Here is a 15,558-nt window from a genome sequence, read left to right as displayed (position 1 = left end):
CAAGTTGGACCTCCGCGGTGCCTACAACCTGGTTCACATTCGCTCTGGGGACGAATGGATGACCGCATTCAACACTCCTGATGGGCACTACGAGTATTGTGTGATGCCCTTTGGCCTGTGTAACGCTCCGGCAGTCTTCCAAGAACTAGTGAACGACGTGTTCAGGGATCTCCTCTACGTCTGTGTGGTCCTATATCTAGACGACATCCTGGTCTTCTCCCTGGACCTACAGACCCACAGAGAGAACGTGCAGCTGGTACTACTAAGGCTCAGAGAGAATCGCCTGTACGCCAAGTACGAGAAGTGCGTGTTCGAACAGTCGTCCCTTCCCTTCCTGGGTTCTGTGATCTCCGACACCGGCCTACAGATGGACCCAGAGAAGGTCTCTTACATCCTCAACTGGCCCCCACCTTCCAGACTGAAGGCTATTCAGCGCTTCCTCGGCTTTGCCAATTATTACCGTCAGTTCATTCCTCACTTCTCTGCCCTGACTACGCCTCTCTCTGCCTTGACCAAGAAGGGGGCTAATCTGAAGGACTGGTCACATGCGGCTGACGCCACGTTCTGCTCCCTGAAGCGGGAGTTTGCTTCCTCTCCTGTTCTCCATCGTCCTGAATTGAACCGACAGTTCACCTTGGAGGTGGATGCCTCCTCCTCTGGCATGGGGCAGTGCTCATGCAGAAGTCCTCCACCGGAAGTATGGTCACTTGCAGATTTTTCTCCAAGAGCTTCTCAGCACCAGAACGCAACTACACCATCAGTGATCGAGAGCTACTGGCTGTCAAGCTGGCGTTGGAGGAATGGCACTACCTCCTGGAGGGAGCGGTATACCCAGTGATCATTTACACTGACCACAAGAACCTGGAATATCTGCGGTCTGCTCAAAGACTGAACCCGCGACAAGCCCGGTGGTACTTGTTTTTGCCTGGTTCGGTTTAGAACTCCATTTTCGGCCCGCGGATAAGAAAGTGCGGGCAGATGCCTTGTCTAGGTCCTTCGTGCCCATGGAGCAGGAGGAAGAGCCGTTCCAGCCCATCATTTGTCCCAGTAAAGTTATTCCGGTGGCTCCTGTCACTCTGGCTCAGATACCCCCTGGTAAGACCTATGTCTCAGATACCAACAAACAAAGAGTCTTACACTGGGGTCATACCTCGAAAATAGCCAGCCGTGCTAGTCAAAAGAAGCGTGGAGTACGATTGTTCGTCACTACTGGTGGCCATCTCTTTGCAAGGACGTCATCTCCTTTGTCTCAGCCTGCCCATCCTGTGCCCGGAACAAGACGCCCAAACACCTGCCATATGGTCGTCTCCTGCCTCTGCCCATTCCCTCTGTTCCGTGGCTACACATCGCAATGGACTTCATTACTGACTTGCCCTTGTCCTCCGGACATACGGTCATATGGGTCGTGGTGGACCGTTTCTCAAAAAGGGTTCATTTCGTCCCCATGTTCGGACTGCCCTCTGCCCAGGAACTCGCTGACACCTAAATACAGCACATCTTCCAGTTGCATGGCTTTCCTGCACACATTGTGTCTGACAGAGGAACTCAGTTTATCTCACGCTTTTGGAGTGCCCTCTGCGAACATCTGGGAGTGTCTCTGGACTTTTCTTCGGCCTATCACCCTCAGTCGAATGGCCAAGTGGAACAAGTTAATCGGATCCTGACTTCCTCCTTGCAGCACTATGTCAACATCCATCATGACGATTGGTCCACGCTTCCTCCTTGGGCTGAATTCTCCCATAACCATCACATCAGCGAGTCCACCTCCAGCTCTCCCTTCCATGTCGTCTACGAACTTCAGCCTTCCGTTCCATTACCAGTATCCCCGGCTTCTGATGTCCCCGCTGCTGATGCCCTGGTCCGAGATTTCTCTGCTATGTGGGACTCTGTCAAGACTTCCCTTGAACGCGCTGCCCTGCAGATGAAGAGACACGCAGACAGGAGGCGCCTGGACCCTCTGTGTTTTTCCCCAGGTGATCTGGTCTGGCTTGCTTCGAAATATGTCCGATTGAAGCTACCATCGTACAAGTTGGGTCCTCGATACATCGGGCCGTTTAAAGTTCTCAGCAAGATCAATGAGGTCTCCTACAAGCTGCAGCTCCCGGCTACAATGCAGATACACAACTCCTTCCATGTCTCCTTGCTCAAGCAGGTTATTCTTGGTCCCTTCTCCGCTAACGCCTGTGCTGCTCCTCCTTCTATTGCTGACGATGACGTCTATGCGGTATGGGATATCGTGGCCATGAAGACCGTGCAGGGCTGGCAGTTCTTCCTGGTGGACTGGGCGGGTTATGGCCCCAAGGACAGGTCCTGGGAGCCCCGGGAAAATGTTGGCACCCCCTGATACATGACTTCCTGTCCTGGTTGCGGGGAGAGGGGTGTGGGGGAGGGGGTTCTGTCACGCTCCTCGGGCCCGGTGTCACGCTCCCTGGTTCCCGACGGTGCTCCCTGCTTACCACTCCGGTCCCCGGTCCTCCTCTCCATGGCCTTCCTGCTCCCTCTCCCTCGCCGGCGTCCTCCATGCGTCCTGTTCCTCGCTCCAGGCGCCCCTCTGTGACGCTGGACACTCTGTCAGGCACTCCTGCTTCCTCTGCACCACTTCCTTCCCTGGCCTCTGGCACTCGGGCCTCACGCATGCGCATTAGGGCGCCCGCGGTCATTGACCCTCTCTTAAAGGGCCAGCATCCAGAAACAGGATATTGGCCATGCAGGTACAGGGTATAAGAGGACTCTTCTTCCAGGTGGGTGGGGCCTGTTCTACGTGTTTAGTAAGCTAGGAGTTCAGGTCCCCTTTTTGCCTTGTCCGGTATTAACCCTTGTCTGTCTCGCAGAGCCTGTCCTGCCACGCCAACTGGTCCTAACCACGACTGCTTCAGAACTCCTGTCGGTGACTGTCGGCTGAGGATTCCACTACCTCTTCAGTCCCACCAGTCTCCGATCCCTGGCTCGGTTTGGTGACCTGTCCTCTCGCTCAGCTGGTTCCGGATTCCGCCTGACATCTCAACCCGGCATCTGAACCTGAGCCTCGTCACCCAGACTACCTTCTGGAACTCTGAGGTCCCAGGGAAATCCACTTCCCAGTTCTCTGGACGGACTGTCTTGCTTCCAGGAGTGCTTCGGCTGCTGTTCATCAAGGCCTCTGGCGGGGTGACCGGTCTGGTTGCCTCACTAGGGGAGTCTGGTGTACGGTCCAGTGTTTCCACCACCAAGACCTAACATAAATTTATCTGGGTGAAGAAAATAACAAAAATCTCTCTCCACTCTTTACACTACCCCTTCCACCAGGGCGAGATAGTGTTATACCACAAAGCAGCTATCTTGGAGGCCTCCCGTGAATGGTGGTGGAATAATCTAGATCACAGGGGGCTACAAATTGAATCCTCCTTTGATTCCTATGTCTCCCAAAAAACTTTCATAGAATCACTGATATTCAAACCCTCAAAGTTAATGTGTCCTCAACCCACCATGGCTGCCATCAAACATCACTGGATGCCTTGGGGGAAGGCAGTCTCTTCTGGCTTACTTCTGAATATACCCATAAGATCTATAGAGCACCAGGTCCCAGGTCTAAACCTATCCCACTAGGAAAATATGGGTTCTATTAAAATAGCAGACAAATGTGCTAGAGGATCCTTCTTCCCATTCTCAGATATGATTGAAAAATTTGGCCTTCCCTGACATTCGTTTTTTCCAATTCCTCCAGATGCAGTATTTTTTTAATAGCTGTCATACTCTCTCCAAAGATATCCCACCCCCATTTCCCCCCTCTCCTTAATTACTTTAACAACTTGTCTAATAATGTCAAAGGTTTATCCTTTATTTATAATTTACCGAATTCCCCAAAAGACAAGGTCCAACTCCCTTACATGATAAAGTGGGAGAAAGTGCTCTTCTGCTCCCTCCCTACCTCTTTGTGGTACTCTGCTTCTAAGTGAATCCACAAATTTTCATCATACCTAAGCTATATGGAACAGATCAAAAAAGTACATTTGGTTTGGTACATGTATCTTGGGAAACTAACTGAGTTCATCCCCAGTTACTCACCAGTAAGCTGGAAAGTTTGCCCACTTACTAAAAATATGCCATCCAAATGCTTATAAAAAAAGATAAGCCCCACACTGTGCCTATAAATAAAAAAAGTGTCCACAGAATTTGATCAGCCATACTGTGCCTTAATATTAGAATATGGCACTGATTCTATGCTGAGTGATTAAAATATGGCCCCAATACAGTGCCCCATGAAAAACTTAGGCCAATACTTTTTAATTTCTGCAGACAAAAAAATCAACTGTAATTCCAGTACTAAATGTCTCCTGACACTGCCTATCCGATGCAACATGATGAATACTTTGGGGTACTTTACACGCTGCAATATCAGTACCGATATCGCTAGCGAGCATACCTGCCCCCGTCGGTTGTGCGTCAATCGCTGGGCAAATCGCTGCCCGTGGCGCACAACATTGCTAACACCTATCACACGTACTTACCTGCCTAGCGACATCGCTGTTGCCTGTGAACCACCTCCTTTCTAAGGGGGCGGTTCATGCGGCGTCACACGGCAGCCGTCCAGTAGCAGAAGAGGGGTGGAGATGAGCGGCTGGAACATGCCGCCCACTATCTTCCTTCCTCATTGCCGATGGACGGAGGTAAGGAGATGCTCGTCGCTCCTGCGGTGTCACATATAGTGATGTGTGATGACGCAGGAATGGCGAACAACATCGCTACTCACCAGACAACGATATTTGGTGTTTTGACGACCTCTCCAACACCAACAATTTATACTACTTTTGCGATCGTTGAAGGTCGCTCGTACATGTCACACACTGCGATGTCGCTAACGACCCCAGATGTGCATCACAAACACCGTGACCCCGATGATAAATCGTTAGCGATGTCGCAGCGTGTAAAGTACCCCTTAGTTTCTTATACCCTTTGAGAAGTCATAATGTAATTTTTCCACCGGTATTACATAGAAGCCACAATATAATATGGGAGGAAGCCAAATCTGGCTTCCCTGCACCAGTAACATTAATTTAATTTTATACTCATCCAAAAAAGACCTAGCTTCAGCTCACAAATAAATGGTGCATGTAAAAGTGTTCTATTTGTACTACACTGGGCACTGGCAGTTGCCTGGCTTTTCATTGACGTCAACTAATAAGGATATATAGGTTTTTTAGAATTCAAGGACTAAAAATGCAATTTTTTTACTTTTCTAATAAGTCTTTAAATATTTCAAAATCATTATTATATGTTACAAGGAAGCCTTGGCTTTTACCTTCTTTTGTTCAATTAAACATCCAATTACCATAAATGTTATGTAGTTTTGCATTCTTTTACTATATATTATATAGACACTAAAACATTTTACACAAGGTTTTTGTCATTTTGATGTGTTAAATTAATTAGTTAATTTTAATGAACATTTTAAGAATAAATAAAGGTTAAGTCTTGTTTTATGAGCAATGTGAAAATACTTGGCTCTCTTACCATTGTGAGTGATTTTTTTTCTGGGCTGTTTCAGATTTTGTAAAATGCATTTTTAAGGAAAAGAGAAATATATTTAGGAATATCGTTTATAAAATTGCAGCACACAAAATAATCTTTCTATATAAAATAAAATGATGCAACATGAAGTTTAAATCTTTAGTTCTATTTTTACTGGCACTGATCTAAGTTTTCCATAAACAAACATTAAGCTGAAGTTCTGATTTTAGATAAGAATATTATAATATCTAGAAGCAGAAATGTAAAATCTTTAGTTTAAACATGCCATGCTTAAAAGCTGTAAATTGACTTTTTTGTCATTACTGTAAAATAGAAAACAATTATTGTAATGGTTTCTAATGAAAGTGTCCTCTATTTTGAATAAAATTTTCTTTTTCACACTCTGTAATTGCATAAATTACAATAATTAGTTACTAATCTTTTGATGTCTTACGTGTTGTATAATCTATCTTCACTTTTTAGATAATTATTTTTACAGTTATTCTTTCATGCAGAACAAAATGATATATCTAGAGTACTCTTATTTATAAGTGCCTTTCACTACCCTATAACATGAAAAAGTATTTAATTAATTCCTTTATTCACGGAGATCAGAATGGAAGAAAACAACGTAGACATCAGAAAAAGCTATTTTAGAATAGTTAAAGGTGTTGTCCACTACTCAGACAATTCCTCAGTCCATCGGTTTCGACAAAGTAAAATAACACATACCCACCTCCAGTGCTAACATGGTTCCAGTGATGTAGTAATTTCTCTCCCGGGGATCTTGAGACTTTGTTATATCATGTCATTATGTAACACAGAGGAATAAGTATAGTACATATGAAGAAAAAGAAGTGCAAAAAGCCATGAAACGTTATGACACCAGCGGTAATTTCTCAAGTCATGAGAAAGTAATCTTGCACCTTAGTGAAAACTAAAATTAGTTCGTTCAATTGATGGCCTATAAAAACATGTTTCATTTCTAAAATGCCACACAAGAAACATCTCATGATGGGTAAAATCAGTGAGCTCTCTCAAAACCTGCGCAACCTTATTGTTGCAAAACATTGATGACAGTGGCTACAGAAGAATTTCTAAACCACTGAAGGTTCCATTGAGCAATGTTGAGACCATAATCCGAAGTGGAAAGAACATTATTTCACCATACACTTTCCACGGCCAAGTGCTCCAAGCAAGATCTCAGACATAGGAGTTAAAATATTTATTAGAATATTGATTGGTCATTGAAAATAAAGGAAAAGTTGCTTTTCATCATTGGCCGTACATCTGTGTGCAGTTTCAGCTCCCTGTGCATCATCTAGGCTCAACAATTGAGTTTGCATCATACCCAGAAGATACTGGCTGTGCTACATAGCATCTGTCTGTGAAAAAAGAGAGTGGAATTGAGTTCTGATGTTAACCTCTCGAATGCTGCTGTAAATCTTGATTGTACTTCGCTATATCAAATAAGCTATCACATGACTATACTTTCAATTATGTATGGCAAAAAAATAAAGTTCGAAAAAGTATTTTGAAACATATGAAAAAGTAAAAGAAAACTTTTCTCAACTGAAAATAAAGTTAAAACAATTTAAAAATATTCATTTTTTTACTACATCCATAAAAGCACTATTTATATGTAATAAAATATTAATAATTATATCGTAAAAGTTTAAAGAGAAAAACACACAAACACCAGAATTGTGGGGGGTTTTATCACTGCAAATCCAGAAAAAAATGCACCAATAAGCATTTAGCATCAAATTGCCGTATACACCCCAAAATGGTATCAATAAAAATGGTAACTCACCATTCAACACCAAGACCTTCTACTGATTCACTGTTGCTATTAATATGAATACTGTTTCAAGGTACTGTATTATTGCTTTGAGTCTCCTATTGGTGTATTACAGGCGTATGCTTCAGTTTTTAAACACACTACATTTCTTTCTCTTTATGGATAATGGGATTTATTGATATAAAACTTTTATTTTATTTAGCTTGTTTGCTTTCCAGTGCAGAAATGTATGGATATATTTTTCTTATGTTTTCTTAAGATAATTACTTAAATATCTTTGGATGTGTCTTATTTTCAGAACCACATGCATATACAAGCATATATACACAATATCTCTAACCAAACTCCATTTATCTTGCTGGTATAATTCCTATTTAAAAAGTACATTTAGTGCTGTAGGTGCAAAACACTTTCGGGTATCTACAGTGTTTTTCCAAAAATAAGACCTCCCCCAAAAATAAGCCCTTGCAGGGATTTTCAGCATTTTTGGAGCAAGGCTTAAAAAAAGGCCTCCTCCAAAAATAAACCCTAGTCGCAGTTCAATAATGAAGTGTCCATGCAGCTAAAAAAGTTAAAGATACTGCAGGACACTTCATTATAGACAGCGGGCACCCCATAATCACACTGACTCGATGCTGGGCAGCAGGACCTGCAGTGATCGCACCCCGCACACATCTGATCTCACACACACACACATCCGATTGCACACATAAACATCGGATCACACACACAAACATCGGATCACACACACAAACATTGAATCGCACACAGAATCATATCACACACACAATCAGATCACACACACAATTAGATTGCACACATAATCAGATTGCACACACAAACATCGGATCACACACACAAACATCGAATCACACACACATTGGATGGCACACATCCAGCGACACCGATTTCTTCTTGCCAGCAGAATTCTGAGAGGCTGTGCAAGGACCTGCCGCAATGCTAGCGTACAGGACCTGCGGACACACTTGACTTCCTTCCATCATTCCCTGCCATCGGAAGCATTCTTTAATGCTGGATGTGATGTGATGTGTGTGTGTTTGTGATCTGCGATCTGCTGTGTGTGAGTGTGTCAGCATTCTGCTGTGTGTCAGTGATCTGTTGTGTGTCAGCGTGTCAGCCAGAAGCAGTTTAGGATGGCGTGCAGCACCCACGGGAGATCACAGGGAGGACCTGGGCGCCACGCAGACGTTCGGGTCTGGTAAGTATGAGTATCCTGGGAAGTGGGGGGTCTGCTTTTATGGTGGATAAATGTAATATTGGTTTAAAGAAATCAGGTTAAGTGCTGCACTAAAAACCACAGATCCAAGGTATATAGTGAATTCCTTTTCTTTATTTTCACAGGTCTTTGGGGGGTAAACTTACCTCCCAACCATGTTTCTCCAAGAATAAGACCTCCTTCAAAAATAAGGGGGAAAAAAAGTATAAGACAGTGTCTTATTTTTGGAAAAACATGGTATTTAGGTTACACTGTCATTCATATGTTAGTACATGAGGAATAATTTTATTTCTATTGTATCACTTATGTCCTGTTTTGTTAGCAGTTTCCCCACTGCATTAAAATCCTAAGTAGAGATGAGCGAACCGGTCCCGGTTCGGCTCGAGGCGGTTCGCCGAACGGGGGGTCTGGCTCGAGTTCGGCTCGTCGAACGTTCGACGAACCGAACTCGAGCCCATAGGAAACAATGGCAGGCAATCACAAACACAGTAAAACACCTAGAAAACACCCTCAAAGGTGTCCAAAAGGTGACAAACAACTCACAACACAACACAAACACATGGGAAAGTGACAAGGACATGTACTCATGCGAAAACAAAACAGCTGGACAAGGAAAAAGAGGAGGACACACAGATATAGGCATGGCACGCCCTTCTAAAGTCATGTAAAACACCGCAAGGTGACTCCAAGCGGAGTCTCCCTTTTTTCCAAAAATTGGGCCCCACACACCCACCCCTTCAGTGGCAGCAGTTGTGCCCCAGTTGTACACTTCACAGCTAGATTTGCATCAAGCACATTCAAAAATACGCCATTCTTATCCGTCCCCAGGATGACACCGGGGTAGGTAGCAAAGTCTTTCCTGATCCCAGCTCTGTTCATCTTGGCTTCTTTTAAAAACACAGCAAGCAAGGGTTACTCCAAGCGGAGTCTCCCTTTTTTCCAAAAATTGGGCCCCACACACACCCACCCCTTCAGTGGCAGCACTTGGGCCCCAGTTGTACACTTCACAGCTAGATTTGCATCAAGCACATTCAAAAATACGCTATTCTTAACCGTCCCCAGGATGACACCGGGGTAGGTAGCAAAGTCTTTCCTGATCCCAGCTCTGTTCATCTTGGCTTCTTTTAAAAACACAGCAAGCAAGGGTTACTCCAAGCGGAGTCTCCCTTTTTTCCAAAAATTGGGCCACACAGACACCCACCCCATCAGTGGCAGCACTTGGGCCCTAGTTGCAAACAGGATGTTTTGATTTGCATCAAGCACATTCAAAAATACGCTATTCTTAGCCGTCCCCAGGATGACACTGGGGTAGGTAGCAAAGTCTTTCCTGATCCCAGCTCTGTTCATCTTGGCTTCTTTTAAAAACACAGCAAGCAAGGGTTACTCCAAGCGGAGTCTCCCTTTTTTCCAAAAATTGGGCCACACAGACACCCACCCCATCAGTGGCAGCACTTGGGCCCTAGTTGCAAACAGGATGTTTTGATTTGCATCAAGCACATTCAAAAATACGCTATTCTTAGCCGTCCCCAGGATGACACCGGGGTAGGTAGCAAAGTCTTTGCTGACCCATGACTTGTTCATCTTGGCTTCTTTTAAAAACAATGTAAGCAAGGGTTACTCCAAGCGGAGTCTCCCTTTTTTCCAAAAATTGGGCCACACAGACACCCACCCCATCAGTGGCAGCACTTGGGCCCTAGTTGCAAACAGGATGTTTTGATTTGCATCAAGCACATTCAAAAATACGCTATTCTTAGCCGTCCACAGGATGACACCGGGGTAGGTAGCAAAGTCTTTCCTGATCCCAGCTCTGTTCATCTTGGCTTCTTTTAAAAACACAGCAAGCAAGGGTTACTCCAAGCGGAGTCTCCCTTTTTTCCAAAAATTGGGCCACACAGACACCCACCCCATCAGTGGCAGCACTTGGGCCCTAGTTGCAAACAGGATGTTTTGATTTGCATCAAGCACATTCAAAAATACGCTATTCTTAGCCGTCCCCAGGATGACACCGGGGTAGGTAGCAAAGTCTTTGCTGACCCATGACTTGTTCATCTTGGCTTCTTTTAAAAACAATGTAAGCAAGGGTTACTCCAAGCGGAGTCTCCCTTTTTTCCAAAAATTGGGCCACACAGACACCCACCCCATCAGTGGCAGCACTTGGGCCCTAGTTGCAAACAGGATGTTTTGATTTGCATCAAGCACATTCAAAAATACGCTATTCTTAGCCGTCCACAGGATGACACCGGGGTAGGTAGCAAAGTCTTTCCTGATCCCAGCTCTGTTCATCTTGGCTTCTTTTAAAAACACAGCAAGCAAGGGTTACTCCAAGCGGAGTCTCCCTTTTTTCCAAAAATTGGGCCACACAGACACCCACCCCATCAGTGGCAGCACTTGGGCCCTAGTTGCAAACAGGATGTTTTGATTTGCATCAAGCACATTCAAAAATACGCTATTCTTAGCCGTCCCCAGGATGACACCGGGGTAGGTAGCAAAGTCTTTGCTGACCCATGACTTGTTCATCTTGGCTTCTTTTAAAAACAATGTAAGCAAGGGTTACTCCAAGCGGAGTCTCCCTTTTTTCCAAAAATTGGGCCACACAGACACCCACCCCATCAGTGGCAGCACTTGGGCCCTAGTTGCAAACAGGATGTTTTGATTTGCATCAAGCACATTCAAAAATACGCTATTCTTAGCCGTCCACAGGATGACACCGGGGTAGGTAGCAAAGTCTTTCCTGATCCCAGCTCTGTTCATCTTGGCTTCTTTTAAAAACACAGCAAGCAAGGGTTACTCCAAGCGGAGTCTCCCTTTTTTCCAAAAATTGGGCCACACAGACACCCACCCCATCAGTGGCAGCACTTGGGCCCTAGTTGCAAACAGGATGTTTTGATTTGCATCAAGCACATTCAAAAATACGCTATTCTTAGCCGTCCACAGGATGACACCGGGGTAGGTAGCAAAGTCTTTCCTGATCCCAGCTCTGTTCATCTTGGCTTCTTTTAAAAACACAGCAAGCAAGGGTTACTCCAAGCGGAGTCTCCCTTTTTTCCAAAAATTGGGCCACACAGACACCCACCCCATCAGTGGCAGCACTTGGGCCCTAGTTGCAAACAGGATGTTTTGATTTGCATCAAGCACATTCAAAAATACGCTATTCTTAGCCGTCCACAGGATGACACCGGGGTAGGTAGCAAAGTCTTTCCTGATCCCAGCTCTGTTCATCTTGGCTTCTTTTAAAAACACAGCAAGCAAGGGTTACTCCAAGCGGAGTCTCCCTTTTTTCCAAAAATTGGGCCACACAGACACCCACCCCATCAGTGGCAGCACTTGGGCCCTAGTTGCAAACAGGATGTTTTGATTTGCATCAAGCACATTCAAAAATACGCTATTCTTAGCCGTCCCCAGGATGACACCGGGGTAGGTAGCAAAGTCTTTGCTGACCCATGACTTGTTCATCTTGGCTTCTTTTAAAAACAATGTAAGCAAGGGTTACTCCAAGCGGAGTCTCCCTTTTTTCCAAAAATTGGGCCACACAGACACCCACCCCATCAGTGGCAGCACTTGGGCCCTAGTTGCAAACAGGATGTTTTGATTTGCATCAAGCACATTCAAAAATACGCTATTCTTAGCCGTCCCCAGGATGACACCGGGGTAGGTAGCAAAGTCTTTGCTGACCCATGACTTGTTCATCTTGGCTTCTTTTAAAAACAATGTAAGCAAGGGTTACTCCAAGCGGAGTCTCCCTTTTTTCCAAAAATTGGGCCACACAGACACCCACCCCATCAGTGGCAGCACTTGGGCCCTAGTTGCAAACAGGATGTTTTGATTTGCATCAAGCACATTCAAAAATACGCTATTCTTAGCCGTCCACAGGATGACACCGGGGTAGGTAGCAAAGTCTTTGCTGACCCATGACTTGTTCATCTTGGCTTCTTTTAAAAACAATGTAAGCAAGGGTTACTCCAAGCGGAGTCTCCCTTTTTTCCAAAAATTGGGCCACACAGACACCCACCCCATCAGTGGCAGCACTTGGGCCCTAGTTGCAAACAGGATGTTTTGATTTGCATCAAGCACATTCAAAAATACGCTATTCTTAGCCGTCCCCAGGATGACACCGGGGTAGGTAGCAAAGTCTTTCCTGATCCCAGCTCTGTTCATCTTGGCTTCTTTTAAAAACACAGCAAGCAAGGGTTACTCCAAGCGGAGTCTCCCTTTTTTAAAAAAATTGGGCCACACAGACACCCACCCCATCAGTGGCAGCACTTGGGCCCTAGTTGCAAACAGGATGTTTTGATTTGCATCAAGCACATTCCAAATCCACAAGCATTTACTCTCCCCAGGATGACACAGGGGTAGTAAATTCCTTCTGGATCCATGACTTGTTCATTTTGATGAACGTCAGTCTGTCCACATTGTCACTGGACAGACGCGTGCGCTTATCTGTCAGCACACACCCAGCAGCACTGAATACACGTTCAGAGACAACGCTGGCAGCTGGACACGACAAAATCTCCAAGGCGTAAGTTGCGAGCTCTGGCCATTTTTGTAGGTTTGAAGCCCAAAAGGAGCAAGGCTCCAGTTGCACAGTCATGGCATCGATGTTCATTTGGAGATACTCCTGTATCATCCTCTCCAGCCGTTGACTATGTGTCAGACTTGTTGTCTCTGGTGGCCTTGCAAAAGAGGGTCTAAAAAAATTATTAAAAGATTCCATAAAATTGCTGTTACCGGCACCAGAAAAGGTCCTACTGGTACGGGTAGACTGTTGAAGATGACGAGACCGTCCCATGTTTGTCAAGTTACAACTGGGAGATTCACTCCCTGCACCTGCACGGTTGTTTGGTGGAAAAGCCGAGCTAAGATCTAGTAACAGCTTCTGCTGATACTCCTGCATACGTGCGTCCCTTTCTATGGCTGGAATTATGTCACAAAATTTGGACTTGTACCGGGGATCTAATAGTGTGGCAATCCAGTAGTCATCATCACTTCTAATTTTGACAATACGACTGTCATGTTGGAGGTAGTGCAACAAAAAGGCACTCATGTGTCTTGCGCAGCCATGCGGACCAAGTCCATGCTGTGTTTGTGGCATAGAGGTGCTACCCGTTCTTTCTTCCTCTGACATCTGACCCCAACCTCTTTCAACTGAAATTTGACCAAGGTCTCCCTCATCCGCTGAGTCTTCCATGTCCATGGACAGTTCGTCCTCCATTTCTTCATGTTCTCCTGCACCTTGCTCAACATTTCGCCTGCTACTATGCGCCCTTGTCGATCCCTGTCCCCCATGGTCCCATGCCTGCTGCGTTGGTGATGATGAACGTCTGGACCTTGGTGATGTTGTTGTCCCTTGCGCATATGAATCCTCCTGTAGTTCCTCCCCTTCATGTTGTCCCACCCCCTGACTCCGAATAGTGTTTAGCGTGTGCTCCAGCATGTAAATGACTGGAATCGTCATGCTGATAATGGCATTGTCAGCGCTAAACATATTCGTCGCCATGTCGAAACTGTGCAGAAGGGTGCATAGGTCCTTGATCTGAGACCACTCCATCAGGGTGATCTGCCCCACCTCTGCATCTCGTTGGCCCAGGCTATACGTCATGACGTATTGCACCAGGGCTCTGCGGTGCTGCCACAGTCGCTGTAACATGTGGAGAGTTGAATTCCAGCGTGTCGCCACATCGCATTTCAGGCGATGAACCGGCAGGCCGAAAGACTTCTGGAGCGATGCAAGTCGCTCTGCTGCGGCGCTTGAACGGCGGAAGTGAGCTGACAGTTTTCGTGCCCTGTTCAGAAGGCCATCTAGGCCGGGATAGTGTGTTAAAAATTGCTGCACGACAAGGTTCAACACGTGAGCCATACAAGGTACGTGTGTCACCTTGCCCAGGCGAAGTGCCGCACCCAGGTTTGCAGCATTGTCGCACACTGCCTTACCAGGCTGCAGTTTGAGTGGAGACAACCATTTATTAAACTCGGACCGCAAAGCTGACCACAACTCCTCAGCTGTGTGACTCTTATTACCAAGACATGTCAAGCTAAAGACCGCCTGATGCCGTTGCGCTCTGCTGCCAGCATAGTAATGAGGGGTGCGTGATTCCTTCTGCGCAGTGAGAACGCTGGTGGCCTGACCAGGCAGGCTTGGGGCGGAGGTGGAGGACCCAGATGAGGTGGAGGATGCAGAAGCAGTGGCGGAACTTGGACAGACAGAGGATTGACACACAAGTCGTGGGGACGGCAAGACTTGTGCAGCAGACCCTTCACCATCTATCACCATAGTTACCCAGTGCCCAGTCAGCGACATGTAACGTCCCTGTCCATGCTTACTGGTCCAAGTATCGGTGGTGAAATGCACCCGTTCACACACAGAGTTTCTCAAGGAAGCGGTGATGTTGTGTGCGACATGCTGGTGTAGCGCGGGCACACCTTTCTTAGAGAAGTAGTGGCGACTAGGCATCTGGTACTGGGGCACAGCGACAGACATAAGGTCTCTAAAATCCTGTGTGTCCACTAGGCGGAAAGGCAGCATTTCGGTAGCCAACAGCTTACAGAGGGATAGAGTCAACCTCTTAGCTTTGTCATGGGTCGGAGGAAGTGGCCTTTTATTTGACCACATCTGAGGGACAGAGATCTGGCTGCTGTGTGTAGACGGTGTTGAGTAGGGTGTCCCTGGAAAAATGCAGGTTTGTGAGGAAAGTGCAGGCGGAGACATGATGTTGCCTTCATCCAACGTTGGTGCTATCGATGTCTGAGAGAGCTGTACACACTCACTTGTTTCCCCTTCCAAACCAACTGACGACCTTACAAGCAAACTGCCTGTTGCGGTTACAGTGGTGGAAGTTTTGCGTGGAAAAACAGGTGTGGCAGCTGTCCCCACAGTCCTAGAAGATGAAGAGCGCGCGGATGCAGTGGAAGGGGCGGGCGGTGGATGGTTCGCTCCGCTAGGCCGCATTGCAGCACGGTGAGCTTCCCACCGGGACTTATGATATTTATTCATGTGACGATTCATGGAAGAAGTTGTCAAACTGCTGAGCTTTTGACC

Source organism: Anomaloglossus baeobatrachus, chromosome 2, assembly GCF_048569485.1.
Source record: "Anomaloglossus baeobatrachus isolate aAnoBae1 chromosome 2, aAnoBae1.hap1, whole genome shotgun sequence".
Taxonomy (NCBI): Eukaryota; Metazoa; Chordata; class Amphibia; order Anura; family Aromobatidae; genus Anomaloglossus; species Anomaloglossus baeobatrachus.
Note: the sequence above shows the minus strand (reverse complement) of the source record.